This window comes from Arachis hypogaea, chromosome 12 (assembly GCF_003086295.3).
Source record: "Arachis hypogaea cultivar Tifrunner chromosome 12, arahy.Tifrunner.gnm2.J5K5, whole genome shotgun sequence".
NCBI classification, from domain to species: domain Eukaryota; kingdom Viridiplantae; phylum Streptophyta; class Magnoliopsida; order Fabales; family Fabaceae; genus Arachis; species Arachis hypogaea.
In genome coordinates this window covers 80,364,332-80,381,774 of record NC_092047.1, presented here as the reverse complement: position 1 = coordinate 80,381,774, position 17,443 = coordinate 80,364,332, and the positions used below count along the sequence as shown (strand labels likewise).

At 39.4% G+C, this 17,443-nt stretch overlaps 2 non-coding genes across 2 annotated transcripts; both read right to left on the bottom strand.

Moving 5' to 3' along the window:
* Nucleotides 1-656: 656 nt before the first annotated feature.
* LOC112730972 (small nucleolar RNA R71) lies at nt 657-764 on the bottom strand. The gene has a single exon (XR_003166770.1). It is a non-coding gene; the product is annotated as a small nucleolar RNA R71 (small nucleolar RNA).
* Nucleotides 765-12,758: 11,994 nt separating this feature from the next.
* Nucleotides 12,759-12,865, bottom strand: LOC112731491 (small nucleolar RNA R71). Its single transcript, XR_003167265.1, has one exon. It is a non-coding gene; the product is annotated as a small nucleolar RNA R71 (small nucleolar RNA).
* Nucleotides 12,866-17,443: the final 4,578 nt, after the last annotated feature.

Sequence of the window (17,443 nt, the reverse complement as noted above, 5' to 3'; positions counted from 1 at the left end):
AATTCGAACCCCCTCTTCTATCTGTGTTCGAATTTCTTCTTCTTTTCTTCTACTAACAATAAGGAACCTCTTTACTGTGACATAGAGGATTCCTCTTCTTTTCTGGTTCTCTTCTCTTTCTTATGAGCAGGGACAGAGAAAAAGGCATTCTTGTTGAAGCTGATCCAGAACCTGAAAGGACTCTGAAGAGAAAACTAAGAGAAGCTAAATTACAACAATCTAGAGACAACTTGATTGAAAATTTCGAACAAGTAAAGGAGATGGCAGCCGAACCCAACAACAATGCAAGGAGAATGCTTGGTGACTTTACTGCACCTAATTCCAATTTACATGGAAGAAGCATCTCCATTCCTGCCATTGGAGCAAACAATTTTGAGCTGAAACCTCAGCTAGTTTCTCTGATGCAGCAGAACTGCAAGTTTCATGGACTTCCATCTGAAGATCCTTTTCAGTTCTTAACTGAATTCTTACAGATATGTGATACTGTTAAGACTAATGGAGTAGATCCTGAAGTCTACAGGCTCATGCTTTTCCCTTTTGCTGTAAGAGACAGAGCTAGATTATGGTTGGATTCTCAACCCAAAGACAGCCTGAACTCTTGGGATAAGCTGGTCACGGCTTTCTTAGCCAAGTACTTTCCTCCTCAAAAGCTGAGCAAGCTTAGAGCTGATGTTCAAACCTTCAGACAGAAAGAAGGTGAATCCCTCTATGAAGCTTGGGAAAGATACAAACAGTTGACCAAAAAGTGTCCTTCTGACATGCTTTCAGAATGGACCATCCTGGATATATTCTATGATGGTTTATCTGAGCTATCAAAGATGTCACTGGACACTTCTGCAGGTGGATCCATTCACCTAAAAAAAACGCCTGCAGAAGCTCAAGAACTCATTGACATGGTTGCTAATAACCAGTTCATGTACACTTCTGAAAGGAATCCTGTGAGTAATGGGACGCCTATGAAGAAGGGAGTTCTTGAAGTTGATACTCTGAATGCCATATTGGCTCAGAATAAAATATTGACTCAGCAAGTCAATATGATTTCTCAGAGTCTGAATGGAATGCAAGCTGCATCCAACAGTACTCAAGAGGCTTCTCCTGAAGAAGAAGCTTATGATCCTGAGAACCCTGCAATAGCAGAGGTAAATTACTTAGGTGAACCTTATGGAAACACCTATAACTCAACATGGAGAAATCATCCAAATTTCTCATGGAAGGATCAAAAGCCCCAACAAGGCTTTAATAATGGTGGAAGAAACAGGTTTAGCAATGGCAAGCCTTTTCCATCATCAACTCAGCAACAGACAGAGAACTCTGAACAAAATGCTTCTAATTTGGCAAATCTAGTCTCTGATCTATCTAAGGCCACTGTAAGTTTCATGAATGAAACAAGGTATTCCATTAGAAATCTGGAAGCACAAGTGGGCCAGCTGAGTAAAAGGATCACTGAAATCCCTCCTAGTACTCTCCCAAGCAATACAGAAGAGAACCCAAAAGGAGAGTGCAAGGCCATTGACATAAGCACCATGGCCGAACCTGTAAGGGAAGGAGAGGACGTGAATCCCAAGGAGGAAGACCTCCTGGGACGTCCAGTGGTCAATAAGGAGCTTCCCTCTGAGGAACCAAAGGACTCTGAGGCTCATCTAGAGACTATAGAGATCCCATTGAACATCCTTATGCCCTTCATGAGCTCTGATGAGTATTCCTCTTCTAAAGAGAATGAGGATGTTACTGAAGAGCAAACTGCCAAGTTTCTTGGTGCAATCATGAAGCTGAATGCCAAATTATTTGGCATTGATGCTTGGGAAGTTGAACCTCCCTTGTTCATCAATGAACTAAGTGATCTGGATCAACTGACATTGCCTCAGAAGAGACAGGATCCTGGAAAGTTCATAATACCTTGTACCATAGGCACCATGATCTTTAAGGCTCTGTGTGACCTTGGTTCAGGAATAAACCTCATGCCCCTCTCTGTAATAGAGAAACTGGGAATCTATGGGGTGCAAGCTGCTAAAATCTCACTAGAGATGGCAGACAGCTCAAGAAAACAGGCTTATGAACAAGTAGAAGATGTATTAGTAAAGGTTGAGGGCCTTTACATCCCTGCTGATTTCATAGTCCTGGATACTGGAAAGGAAGAGGATGAATCCATCATCTTAGGAAGACCTTTCCTGGCCACATCAAGAGCTGTGATTGATGTTGACAGAGGTGAAATATTCCTTCAATGGAATGAGAACTCCCTTGTGTTTAAAACTCAAGGATCTCCCTCTGCAACCATGGAGAGGAAGCAGAAAAAGCTTCTCTCCAAGCAGAGTCAACCAGAGCCCCCACAGTCAAACTCTAAGTTTGGTGTTGGGAGGCCACAACCAAACTCTAAGTTTGGTGTTGAACTCCCATATCCAAACTCTAAGTTTGGTGTTGGAGAGTCTCAACAAAGCTCTGCACATCTGTGAGGCTCCATGAGAGCCCACTGTCAAGCTATTGACATTAAAGAAGCGCTTGTTGGGAGGCAACCCAATGTTTATTTATCTAACTATATTTTTCTTAGTTATGTGTCTTTATAGGTTCATGATCATGAGGAGTCACAAAATAAATATAAAAATTGAAAACGGAATCAAAAACAGCAGAAGAAAAATCACACCCTGGAGGAGCATCTGTCTGGCGTTCAAACGCCAGAACAGAGCATAGTTATGGCGCTGAACGCCCAGAATGGGAGCATCCTGGCGCTGAACGCCCAGAACAAGCATGGTTCTGGCGTTCAATGCCAGAAATGGCAGCAAAGGGGCGTTGAACGCCCAAAATGGGCACCAACCTGGCGCTGAACGCCCAGAGTTGTGTGCAAGGGCATTTTACATGCCTAAATTGGTGCAGGGATGTAAATGCCTTGACACCTCAGGATCTGTGGACCCCACAGGATCCCCACCTACCTCATCATCTCTCTTTCCATTCATGATCATCCCTTCTTTTTTTTCCATTTACCACTCACATCCATACACCCACTACCTTCAAAAATTCAACATCTCTCTCCCACCCAATCCCACCCATATGGCCGAATACACACTCCCATCCATCTCCTCCATATCTTCTTCTTATTCTTCTATTCTTTCTTCTTTTGCTCGAGGGCGAGCAACATTCTAAGTTTGGTGTGGTAAAAGCATAGCTTTTTTGTTTTTTCCATAACCATTGATGGCACCTAAGGCCAGAGAAACCTCTAAAAAGAGGAAAGGGAAGACAAAAGCTTCCATCAAGGGTCTATAGCTCAGTGGTAGAACATTTGACTGCAAATCAAGAGATCCCTGAGATACCTCAAGGGATACATTTTCTTCCACACAATTATTGGAAGCAACTAAGGGTGGAACATCAAGAGCACTCCATCATCCTTCATGAAATCAGAGAAGATCTAAAAGCACTGAAGGAGGAGCAACAAAGGCAAGGAAGAGACATAGAAGAGCTCAAGGACATCATTGATTCCTCAAGAAGGAAATGCCACCATCACTAAGGTGGATTCATTCCTTGTTCTTAATTCTTCTGCTTTTCGTTTTCTATGTTATGTGCTTATCTATGTTTGTGTCTTCATTACATGATCATTAGTAGTTAGTAACTTTGTCTTAAAGTTATAAATGTCCTATGAATCCATCACCTCTCTTAAATGAAAAATGTTTTAATTCAAAAGAACAAGAAGTACATGAGTTTCGAATTTATCCTTGAACTTAGTTTAATTATATTGATGTGGTGACAATGCTTCTTGTTTTCTGAATGTATGCTTGAACAGTGCATATGTCTTTTGAAGTTGTTGTTTAAGAATGTTAAATATGTTGACTCTTGAAAGAATGATGACTAGGAGACATGTTATTTGATAATCTGAAAAATCATAAAAATGATTCTTGAAGCAAGAAAAAGCAGCAAAGAACAAAGCTTGCAGAAAAAAAAAATAGGCGAAAAAAAAAATAGAAAGAAAAAGAAAAAGCAAGCAGAAAAAGCCAAAGCTCTTAAAACCAAGAGGCAAGAGCAAAAAGCCAATAACCCTTAAAACCAAAAGGCAAGGGAAATTAAAAAGGATCCCAAGGCTTTGAGAATCAGTGGATAGGAGGGCCTAAAGGAATCAAATCTTGGTCTAAGCGGCTAAACCAAGCTGTCCCTAACCATGTGCTTGTGGCGTGTAGGTGTCAAGTGAAAACTTGAGACTGAGCGGTTAAAGTCAAGGTCCAAAGCAAAAAAAAAAAAAAAAAAGAGTGTGCTTAAGAACCCTGGACACCTCTAATTGGGGACTTTAGCAAAGCTGAGTCACAATCTGAAAGGGTTCACCCAATTATGTGTCTGTGGCATTTATGTATCCGGTGGTAATACTGGAAAACAAAATGCTTAGGGCCACGGCCAAGACTCATAAAGAAGCTGTGTTCAAGAATCATCATACTGAACTAAGAGAGTCAATAACACTATTCGAAATCTGAAGTTCCTATAGATGCCAATCATTCTGAACCTCAATGGATAAAGTGAGATGCCAAAACTATTCAAGAGGCAAAAAGCTATAAGTCCCGCTCATATGATTGAAGCTCTGTTTCATTGATAGTTTGGAATTTATAGTATATTCTATTCTTTTTATCCTATTTTGATTTTCAGTTGCTTGGGGACAAGCAACAATTTAAGTTTGGTGTTGTGATGAGCGGATAATTTATACGCTTTTTGACATTGTTTTTAGTATGTTTTTAGTAGGATCTAGTTACTTTTAGGGATGTTTTTAATAGATTTTGTGTTAGATTCACATTTCTGGACTTTACTATGAGTTTGTGTGTTTTTCTGTGATTTCAGGTATTTTCTGGCTGAAATTGAGGGACTTGAGCAGAAATCAGATTCAGAGGTTGAAAAAGGACTGCTGATGCTGTTGGATTCTGACCTCCCTGCACTCAAAGTGGATTTTCTGGAGCTACAGAACTCGAAATGGCGCGTTTCCAATTGCGTTGGAAAGTAGACATCCAGGTCTTTCCAGCAATATATAATAGTCCATACTTTGGCCAAGAATTGACGACGTAAACTGGCGTTCAACGCCAGCTTTCTACCCAAATCTGGCATCCAGCGCCAGAAAAGGATCCAAAACCAGAGTTGAACGCCCAAACTGGCACAAAAACTGGCGTTCAACTCCACAAATGGCCTCTGCACATGCAACACTTAAGCTCAGCCCAAACACACGCCATGTGGGCCCCGGAAGTGGATTTATACATCAAATACTTACTCATGTAAACCCTAGTAGCTAGTTTATTATAAATAGGACCTTTTACTATTGTATTAGGCATCCTGGATTGTATTTTGATCCTGTGATCACGTTTTGGGGGCTGGCCATCTCGGCCATGCCTGGACCTTTCACTTATGTATTTTCAACAGTAGAGTTTCTACACTCCATAGATTAAGGTGTGGAGCTCTGCTGTTCCTCAAAGATTAATGCAAAGTACTACTGTTTTCTATTTAATTCATCTTATTTCGCTTCTAAGATATCCATTCGCACCCAAGAACGTGATGAAGGTGATGATTATGTGTGACGCTCATCACCATTCTCCTTTATGAACGCGTGCCTGACAAACACTTCTGTTCTACTTGAAATAAGCTAGAATGAGTATCTCTTAGATCTCCTAACCAGAATCTTCGTGGCGTAAGCTAGAATGATGGCGGCATTCAAGAGAATCCGGAAAGTCTAAACCTTGTCTGTGGTATTCCGAGTAGGATTCAATGATTGAATGACTGTGACGAGCTTCAAACTCGCGAGTGCTGGGCGTTAGTGACAGACGCAAAAGGAGGGTGAATCCTATTCCAGCATGATCGAGAACCGACAGATGAATAGCCGTGCCGTGACAGGGTGCGTGAGCATATTATTCACTGAGAGGAGGGGATATAGCCACTGACAACGGTGATGCCCTTGCATAAAGCCAGCCATAGAAAGGAGTAAGACTGATTGGATGAAGATAGCAGGAAAGCAGAGGTTCAGAGGAACGAAAGCATCTCCATTCGCTTATCTGAAATTCCTACCAATGAATTACATAAGTATCTCTATCCCTATTTTATTATATAATATTCGAAAACACCATTATCACTTTATATCCGCCTGACTGAGATTTGCAAGGTGACCATAGCTTGCTTCATACCAACAATCTCCGTGGGATTCGACCCTTACTCACGTAAGGTATTACTTGGACGACCCAGTGCACTTGCTGGTTAGTTGTATCGAAGTTGTGACAATTATGAATTAAGATCAGAGCACCAAGCTTTGGAGCCATTACCAGGATTTGTTCGAGCCTGGAGATCACAATTTCGTGCACCAATGCACATTGCTTTTTCTCATACCACACTTCTATGACTTCTTCCTCAACTGTTGTTTATGTGTTTATACAGCAACCAGAGCCCCAGTGCCTACCGGCTGAAGATGGAGCCTCACATCTTTTTACCCCCGGATCGAGTGCATGCAAGGAGGACCATGTAACGTTTAAGTGTGGGGGAGGATCCGCAAATTTGGGGCATAAATTCTCTCTTCCTAAACACTTTGCACTATTTTCTTAGTTTTGATAGTTATGCTTTTGTGAATATTTGTTTATTATTTCATTGCTTTCACTTTGCTTATTTGTTTGTATATATCTTAGTTGCTTATAGTTTTGTTTGCGTGATTGCATAGTATATTAAATAAGTTTGGTAAAACAACAAAGAATTTTCAAGAAATCCCTTCTAGGGCATTCCATTAATTAGATTTGAAAACTTGTTTTTGAACTTGCATGAAGTATTTTTATGGAACATAGAAAAGAGCTTGAACAAAAACACCTTGTGAGATTTGAGCTTTAATAGGTGATTGCACATTTTCAACCACAAATTTTGTTCATGTGTGTTATACTTCTTTTATGATTGTGATCTTAGATTTGCTTTAATCTATATGTTCTTTATTTGATGTTTTAAATGCATTTAGTATGATTGAGGCCATTTTTGAATTGAATTCATTTAACCCATATGGCCAATCCTTGTATCTACCTTTATAAACCACTTTTGAGCCTTTTAATTCTCCTTTTTGTTCTAATATTAAGCACATCTTTTACCCTAAGCGAAAGACCATTATGTCCATGAATTGTATCTCTGATTAGCTTAGGTTGAGGAGTGTGTTAATCAAATGTGAGGGAAATTTTGTGGAAAACATTGGTAGTTAGTTAGTATTTTGGGTTCTCATTGTGAAATTTGGAAAAATGAGTAAACACTCATGCATTCTATACTTGAAACATATGCATCTTTTTTTTATGTTAAGTAAAAAAATGACAATAAAAATGTGAATAAAGGATGCATATATGTGTGAATTGAAGAAAGAAGGTGCATGACTGAATGTGAGAAAAGGAAAAGAATGGGAAGTTATGCAAATTTGATGCATGAGTATGTGATAAAAAAGTGGGAAAATTGGGTAGCTAGGCAAATTTTAAAATTGTATAGAGTATGTATATGTTAGGTGAGATCTTAGACTAATCAAGGATTCAATTTATAGCTCACTTAGCCTTATATATATACCCTCACCTTTACCTTAGCCCCATTATAACCTTGAAAAGGACCTCATGATGTTTGCATGTATACATTATATATTTGTTGATTGGTTAGATGAAGAACAAAGTTTTAGAAAGCATGAATAGGAAAGAATAGAGTGATTAACCCCAAACACTGAGTGATTAGAGAGTAAACACAAATCCAGTGAGGGTTCAATAGCTCATTTCCATATATCCATGTTTAATTATTAATTGTCTTGCAAGTTTGTGAAATCTTTATACTCAACTCAATTGTGAATATGTTTTAATATGGTTTAGCATTAGTTGTAGACATATGATTCCTTGAAAATATAAATCAATTTAACCACATGTAAGCTTTATATATATATAAGTGGATAGTAATTAGAATTGCATGATTCATTTAGGTAGCCTGCATTTAGAATAGATTGCATTGCATAAGATTCCACCATTCTACCTTCACTCTTTTCTCTCGGATTTAGCATGAGGACAAGCTAATGTTTAAGTGTGGGGAGGTTGATAAACCCCTATTTTATGATTCATCTTGTGCTCAATTGAGTGTTTTTATCAATTCTTCACCCACTTATTCATAAGATTTGCTTGGTTTACAATTCCTTCCTTATTTTATGATATATGTGAAAACATGTTTCCTATGCCTTAAAAATAATTATTTTAATTATCCTTTATTACCATTCGATGCCGTGATCTATGTGTTAAGTATTTTCAGGCTTCATAGGGCAGGAATGGCTTGGAGGACAGAAAGGAAACATGCAAAAATGGAAGGAACGCACAAAATGGAGTTTTTGAAGAAAGTGGCAGTGACGCATACGAATAGACGACGCGGACGCGTGCCTAGCGCAAAATGGCTGTGAAGCGCATGCATGGACTAAGCGGATGTGCGCCTAGGCACAGAGCACAAACGACGCGAACGCGTGACTGACGCATACACATGACAAGGAAAAACACCAAACGACGCGCACGCGTGACCTACGCGCACGCGTGATGGGCGCCACGTGCAGAAAATTGCAAAAGTCGCCCCCAGCGATTTCTGGACCCTTTTTCGGCCCAAATCCAAGTCCAGAAACACAAAATAGAAGCCAGAGAATGGGAGAATCAATAGACATAATTCATACAACATTCATGATTCACAATTTCAGGTTTTATATGTAGTTTTAGAGAGAGAGAGGCTCTCTCCTCTCTCTTAGGTTTTAGGATTAGGATTTCTTTTACCTTATGGTTATTTCTTCATTCCAGGTTCAATATTCCTTTAATTTATGTTTTTCTTCTACTTTTATTTACTCTAATACTTTTACTTGTTAATTACTTATGTTGCCCAATTGGCTTATGAACTCTTCATGCTAGATTTGAATATTCTATTTAATGCAATTTGAGGTATTTCAGATTTAAGATTGTTTCCTTCTATTTATGATATAAATAATTTAGATTTTTCCCTTTTGGATTTGATTGAGTAATTGGTGACACTTGAGTTGTCAAACTCAGCGGTTGATTGAGAATTGGAAACTGCTGATTGATTTGGATCCCTCTAAAGCTAGTCTTTCCACAGGAGTTGACTAGGACTTGAGGAATCAAGTTAATTAGTCCACTTGACTTTCCTTTATTTAGTAAGGGTTAACTAAGTGGGAGCAATAACAATTCTCATCACACCTGATAAGGATAACTAGGATGGGATTTCCAGTTCTTATACCTTGCCAAGAGTTTTCTTTATAATTATTAATTTATTTTTCTTGTCATTTAATTTACTTATTCTTTAATTCAAAAACCCCCCAAAAATACACTGTTTCTCATAACCAATAATAAACACACCTCCCTGCAATTCCTTGAGAGACGACCCGAGGTTCAAATACTTCGGTTATAAATTTTATTGGGTTTACTGATGCCAGGACATTTTGGCCAGTTTCACTGACCTTTTCTTTACTGTTTTTAGGATAGTTCCATGCATTTCCTTAGGAAATAAGCTAGTTTTGGGTAGATATTCACTTACATCTTGTTTCAAGCATACATTGTGCACTTTACATGATTTCATGAGGATTTTGCATGAATTTAATGACAAATTGGATGTTGCATTTCCCATGACTTGGACTAGAACTTTGATGCACTTTACTGCTTGATTTCAGGACAAAAGAAGCAAAGAAGAACCACAATAGTGACTACGTTAGTTCCACTAACGTTAACACTAACGTGGAATGGGAGTAACTTGCAAAGTTAATGAGAAAAGTAATTGCCAATAACGCTCTCGAAGCCATCATTGCCCACGTTAAGAGTCACGTTAATTTAGTTAACGTGAACTCTAATGTGGAAGAAAGGAAATGGGCCAACGTTAGTGACACTTAACATTATCACTAACGTTGGACCAAGCTCATAAGTGGCCACGTTAGTTGCCACGTTAACTTAGTTAACGTGGCCTCTAACGTTAAGAAGAAAGGGGGGAAGCCAACGTTAGTGACATTCAACATTATCACTAACGTTGGCCAAGTCACATTAAGCCACGTTAACCTAGTTAACGTGGAAGCTAACGTGAAGAAACAAGGTGGTCGACAACGTTAGTGACACTAAACATTGTCACTAACGTTGGTAGCACACAAGCCCCAATAAGCCACGTTAACTCCCACGTTAACCTAGTTAACGTGGAAGCTAACGTGAAGAAGGAAGGTGATCGCCAACGTTAGTGACACCCAACATTGTCACTAACGTTGGAAGGAGCCCACACATGCCACCATGAGCCACGTTAACTCCCACGTTAACTTAGTTAACGTGAAAGCTAACGTGGATAAGGAAATGATGAGCCAACGTTAGTGACACTCAACTTTGTCACTAACGTTGGAGATGGCTAGCATGGCCACGTTAGAAGCCACGTTAACCTAGTAAACGTGGACTCTAACGTGAGAAATAGGGGCACATTGGAACGTTAGTGACAATGGTAAGTGTCACTAACGTTCTCGAAGGTTAGCAAGCCTACGTTAAAGGAGCCACGTTAACTAAGTTAACGTGGACTCTAACGTAGGGAAGGGGGAGATTTCTCAACGTTATTGGGAAAGGTGAGTCCCAATAACGTGTGCGAAGGATAAAGGGGCAACGTTAGCGACAACGTTTGTGCCACTAACGTTGAAGTTAACGTGGTTCTTACTTTGGTGAGGAACGTTAGTGAAAAAGGTGTTTGTCACTAACGTTCTCGAACCCATATTTTCACTGAACGTTAACACCCCTAACGTCCTGAGCTAAAGTCTCTGCCCATTTCACACTTTCTCTCTGCAAGCAAAGCCAAGCCCAATGAAGAAGATAAATGCTTCAAACTCAAGATCCAAAGGCCCATACCCAAGACTTGAAGAATCAACTAGAAGAACAGAAGAGTAGTATATATAGGAGTAGCTTTGAATTATTTGAAGAGTAGGAAATTATAGGGAGCCTCTTGGCATAGAACTATTCTCTGTATTTTACTTTCTCTGCACTTCTAGTTTTCATTATGTATTCTCCATCTTTGTTTTCATTTTCCAGAGCTATGAACAACTAAACCCCTTTCATTGGGTTAGGGAGCTCTGTTGTAATTTGATGGATCAATACTAGTTTTCATCATTCTTCTTCTCTCTTTCCTCTTGATTTTACTTGAAAGCTTTCGATCTTCATCCAATTGGGTAGTTATCTTGGAAAAGAAGCTATTCGTACTTGGATCTCTTCGGAACCTTGAAAGAGGAATGAAGAGATCATGCTAGAAATGCTTTCTCATGCTGGACCAAATTGGGTTTGGATGGATATGTGACTATAATCCTCTCAACACTTGATTTGGGAAATGCATGTGGTATAATCAGTGACCATACTTCACCTCTTCTCATGAGCAATTGACCAAGGAATTGGCTATTGATCAAGATTTGAGAGATTGAATTACAAGAAATTGTAATTCAATCACTTAAGATTGCCAAGGAGATCAATGAGTGCATTGATTGAGGAAGAGATGAAAATAAAATTGATCCGGAGAATGCAACATCTCCTAAGCCCAATGAACTCCCCATTTCTGATCTTACCCATTCTCTTTAATTTCTGTCATTTACTTTTATGAGCAATTACCCCATTCCCATTTAAGATTCTGCAATTTACCTTCCGTCATCTACATTCAGCTCTTTATTTTCAGCATTTACTTTTCTGTTATTTACTTTTCCGCCATTAAATTTTCTGCAATTCTCAACTCAACTTCTGATTCGCTTAACTAGAACGTTACTCTAGTTAAAGTTGCTTGATCAATCAATCCCTGTGGGATTCGACCTCACTCAATTGTGAGTTTTTACTTGACGACAAATTCGGTACACTTGCCGAAGGAAATTTGTTATGAGACAAGTTTTCCGTGCATCAAGTTTATGGCGCCATTGCCGGGGATTGATTGTGCATCAACAATGATTAAATTGGAGGATAACTAGATTGAGCATTTTATTTTTGTTTGATTTAATTTTCTGTTTGAGTCATTTACTTTCTATTTTAGTTAATTTTCTTCCCTTCCCCCTACTTTTTCTTTGTTATTTACCATTCATTTCACTAACCCACTAACTGTTTGATATATTGCATCACTCACACTAACAATAATTCTGACAGATATACTTTCTGCACCTATTCTCTTTACGTGTACTTTTTGGTTGTATGACAGGGAGAAGAAGCGGGGCTTCAACTTCCTTTGATTCTAAACCTGAGAGAACCTTCCTTAGACTAAGGAGGGAGGCAAGAGAAAAATGTGTAGTTGGTGCTGAAGAAGAGGAGGAACACTTTGAGGAATACTTTGAACCAAACGTGGAAGAAAACATGGAAAACCATCGTGAAGAAGAAGCTCACTACCATGGTGGAAGAGGACGAGCAAATCATGCTGGAGAGGATAGAAGAGTTTTAGGCTCTTACATCAATTCAAACCCAGGAAACTGTGGAAGTAGCATCCAAAAGCCAACCATCCATGCCAACAATTTTGAACTAAAACTACAGCTCATCACCCTTGTTCAGAACAACTGTTCGTTCAGAGGAAGTGTCCAAGAAGACCCCAATCAACATCTAACCACCTTCCTGAGAATATGTGACACAGTGAAGTCTAATGGTGTTCATCCTGATGCCTATAGACTGCTCTTATTTCCATTCTCCCTCAAGGATAAGGCAACCAAGTTGCTGGAGTCTTTCCCAAAGGAGAGCTTGACAACTTGGGAAGATGTGATGAACAAATTCTTAGCAAGATTTTACCCCCCTCAACGAATCAATAGGTTGAGAGCTGAGGTCCAAACTTTCAGGCAACAAGATGGTGAGACTCTATATGAAGCATGGGAGAGGTTTAAAGACCTAACAAGGAGGTGCCCACCAGATATGTTCAATGAATGGGTGCAACTGCACATTTTCTATGAAGGGCTCTCTTATGAGTCAAAGAAGGCCGTAGACCATTCACCCGGAGGATCTTTGAACAAGAAGAAGACCATTGAGGAGGCCATAGATGTCTTGAAACTGTAGCAGAGAACGACTACTTCTATGCCTCCGAAAGAGGGAACACAAGAGGAGTAATGGAGCTAAACAATGTAGATGCTCTGCTGGCCCAAAACAAGCTCATTACCCAGCAGTTGGCTGACCTCACCAAGATGATGGAGAGGAACCAAGTAGCAGCAATCTCCACTTCATCAACAACCCAAGAAGGAGTGAATGAAGAAGCAGAGGGTAGTCAGGAGCAAGCCAACTACATTGGGAATTCACCTAGGCAAAACCATGATCCATACTCCAAGACCTACAACCCTGGATGGAGGAATCACCCAAACTTTGGGTGGGGAAATCAACAAGACCAAAGCCTTGATCAAAGACGCCCAAATTCCAACAATGCAGCTGATGCCAAGGCATCTTAGGCTAGTTTCACTAGCCTTTTTCTTTTATTTTTAGTTGTTTTATGCATTTTCTTGAGCCTTAAGTAATCATTTGGGCCAAATAGTCATGCTTGTCTTAAATCATTCAACATGAAGATTTTGATGCAAATTCCATGAGTTTTTAGTTATATTACTTGAATGCTATGAATGGAAGATTTCTCATGAAATTTTGCAAGACTTTGATGCAATTGTTTGGATGATTTCAGGGAAGAAGAGGCTAGGCAAGGAAGCAACAAAATCAATAAAGGAAGCTTGAATATCACATGTGGAGTTTAAGTTCCAGTTTAAGCTTAAACTGGAACTTAAACTACCAAGCCATATAATGCTGGAATTGAAGTTTAACCTCCAGTTTAACCTTAAACTAGAGGTTAAACGCCAGAAGTGAGAATCTCACCAGGGGAGCATTTCCACGTTTAACCTCCAGTTTAACCTTAAACTGGAGGTTAAACGCCAGAAGTAAGAAAGGCACCAGGAGCATTCCACGTTTAAGCTCCAGTTTAACGTGAGAATCTCACCAGGGGAGCATTTCCACGTTTAACCTCCAGTTTAACCTTAAACTGGAGGTTAAACGCCAGAAGTAAGAAAGGCACCAGGAGCATTCCACGTTTAAGCTCCAGTTTAACCTTAAACTGGAGCTTAAACGTGTTCGACTATTTTTCTCCTCCAGGGTTGCTTTCTCATTTCCACGTTTAAGCTTCAGTTTAACCTTAAACTGAAGCTTAAACGTGCTCGAGCTTGTGCCTCCAGGGAGTGCCAGCGTTTAAGCTCCAGTTTAAGCTTAAACTGGAGCTTAAACGTGTTATATGGAACAGCTTGACCATGCCTTCTTCAAACATAAATAACTTGAGCTACAAAACTCCAAATGAGGTGATTCAAAATGCATTGGAAAGAAGACATCTAGAGCTTTCCAAGCATATATGGCATGCATGGTGGATACTAAAAATTGAGGGAGAAAACAGCCCCGTAATGTGCATAGAAGAGCATAGTACCAACATGCAATCAGGCCAGCTGACCTCTTCACTTTCCATGGAGTATAACTCGAGTTGTAGAAATCCAATTGAGGTGCTTCCAGTTGCGTTAGAAAGCTGACATCCATAGCTTTCCAACGAGGTATAATAGTCTATATTTGGCATCAAATTGGCAAGGTTGACAAGAGAACAAAGTGACGACTCAAGAAAGGGGGGGTGCAACGTTTGAGTGTAGTTTAATGGATCATTATCCTTTTTGGATCAATTATGTCACTCTACCCTTCAAGCAAGCAAGGCCCATCAACAACACCAAATCAAGGCCACAAGAATCATCTAGAATAGTTTATTTTCATTTGATTGTAATCTTGAATTTCATTTTCATTTTGTAATTTAGGGAGCCTATTTAAAGGCCTTAGTTTCTGCATTTGAAAACACGGGGGGGATTAAAGGGGAATCCAGCCCCTGAGGGGGACTTCGGACTTTTACCTTTTCATTTTGCTAGTTTTCATATCTTTGTAATTGAATTCAGAGCTATGACTCACTAAACCCCCTTTCATTGGGTTAGGGAGCTCTATTGTAATTCAATGAATCAATAATAGTTTATCTTCTTCTTCAATCTTTTCTCTTGAATTTTGTTAGAAAGCTTCTCGATCTAATTCCATTGGGTAGTTGTCTTGGGAAAGAAACTACCCATAATTGGAATCCTTCGGAACCTTGGGAAAGGAATGGAGGATTCATGCTAGAGAAGCTTTCTCACAGTGAATTGGATTGGGGTTTGGATGGATATTGTGACATGTAATCCTACCAAATTGTGGTTCATGAAACTGTGTGGTATAATCAGTGATCGAGCATCATCTCTTCTTATGAACATTTAAACCAAGGGATTGGGAATTTGTTCGTTTTTAGAGAGAATTGGTGAGCCAAGGGATTGGGATCCAATCATATAAGATTGCCAAGCAAAATTCAATGAATGCATTGGTTGAGGAAGGAATAAAAATGTTTTGATTCGGAGATCTCAATCTCTCCTAATACCCAATGAATTCCCCATTTCTGATCTACCACTTTCTCTTTACATTCTGCAATTAAATTCATGCAATCACCCCATCCCTTTTAATTTCAGCAATTTAGCTTCTCGCTCTTTAATTCATGCAATTTTACATTCCGCAATTCTCATCTAAATTTTGATTCCGCTCAACTAGAACATACTTCTAATCCGAATTGCTCATTCAACCAATCCTTGTGGGATTCGACCTCACTCTATTGTGAGTTTTTACTTGACGATAACCGGTGCACTTGTCGGAAGGAATTTTGCCGATCATGCAATTTCCTAAATCGTAGCATAACAAGTTTATGCGCATCAAGTTTATGGCGCCGTTGCCGGGGATTGGTTTTCGATTGACAATTCTCCAATTGGAAGTTAACTAGATTGAGCAATTTTTCTTTTCTTTTGTTAATAGTTTTTGTTTCAGTTTATTACTGCTAATTTCTGCAAATTTTAATTTGTTTTCTTTGCTTATTCACTTGTTAGCATACTAACCACTAGCTGTTTGTGATATTGCCTCACTATGGAATTTCCACTATCTTTGGATGAGTATTGTTTGAGACTGAGCACATTGCAAAAAAGAAAGGAGTATCCATCATCTTTTGGTCAATCAAAATTCATGAGAAACTCTCCACCACCACAGAATGATTCATGTTATTATGCTCATGGTGGGTGGGAGTATCAGGAACAGGAAACGGGGTACTTCCCAGAGCCACAAAATGGTCCATGTTTTGGTGAATTTGATCACTACTCAAGTTGTGGCTGGGAAGATCAAAACCAAAGAGATTTCACTTATTCACACCCCATTCATCAAGAGCCATCACCTCTGAATTATCCAACCTCACCTCCTAGTTTTACATATCCAAATTCTTTATCACTTGAGCATTTCTCAGCACAAAATTCCTTCTCAAATTCATACAATTCATTTCACTATCCACAAGACTCATTCCACTACAACCAACATAACAATTCCACATACCAAAACTCCAACCAAAGATCGTACCAAACCACACAAAACACTTACTCTCAACCACCATATCACAGCCAAGATAATCAACCTCACCAACCTAATCCGAGCCAACAATTTCAAGATCAATTAAACAGGATAGAAGGAATGATTGCAACCATGGGCAGAGATGTGGCCGATTTGAAAGGCTTTAAGGAAGAAGTGATATCCAACTTACAAAATCAAGGTGCTGCTATTCAAAAGCTAGAAGCACAAATTGGATATCTATCAAAGCAAATCCCTACCCACAATTCTTCTAGTGATACCATGGCAAACCCAAGGGAGGAATCAGAAGAACAAGAAATGGAGAAAGTCAATCAAGGGAGATCACACTCCAATGAAACAGAGAGTTGCAAAGAGGAAGGGTTCATTGAACCACAAATTCAGGAAGCTTTTGATGAACAGGATACTCCAACTGTCCAACAACAACCAAGTTCTGAGATCAAGGATGTGAAGGCAGTAGAAACAAGCACCAAAATGAGGATTGTGACCGAGAAACAAAGGACCATATCCATGAAGAAGAGAAGGTCGAAGAACAATCCAACTCCTGAGCCAACAAGCAAGTTCACTCAAGCCAATCACAAGGGAAAGCTTGCTGGAAAGAGGCATTCACAACAAGGGGCACTAACTAGCTCCTTTATCCACTTGAAGTCATTCCTCTTAACAAACTGGAGGAAGAGGAAGAAAGTCAGGAACAGCATGTCAAGCTAATGACAGTAAACAAGCGTTTGTTGGGAGGCAACCCAACCAAAGGTAGTTTTTCTTTTCTAGTTATTTCAATAAAAGAGTTAAGTAGATTTATCTGTATTGCAAGGAGCTAAGTTTGGTGTTGCACACCAAAACAATTCAAGGGTGAATGTGAGATTCTAAGTTTGGTGTTCCACCAAAAACTTCATTAAAAGCACATTTCTACCTCAGCATGACTAGTCACTAGCTCCAACCAATCAGGGAAACTACTTAAACAATAGTTTAATTTCTAGTTCATAGTTTCTTTTTCTAGTTCATAGCTATTTTCTTAATAAAAG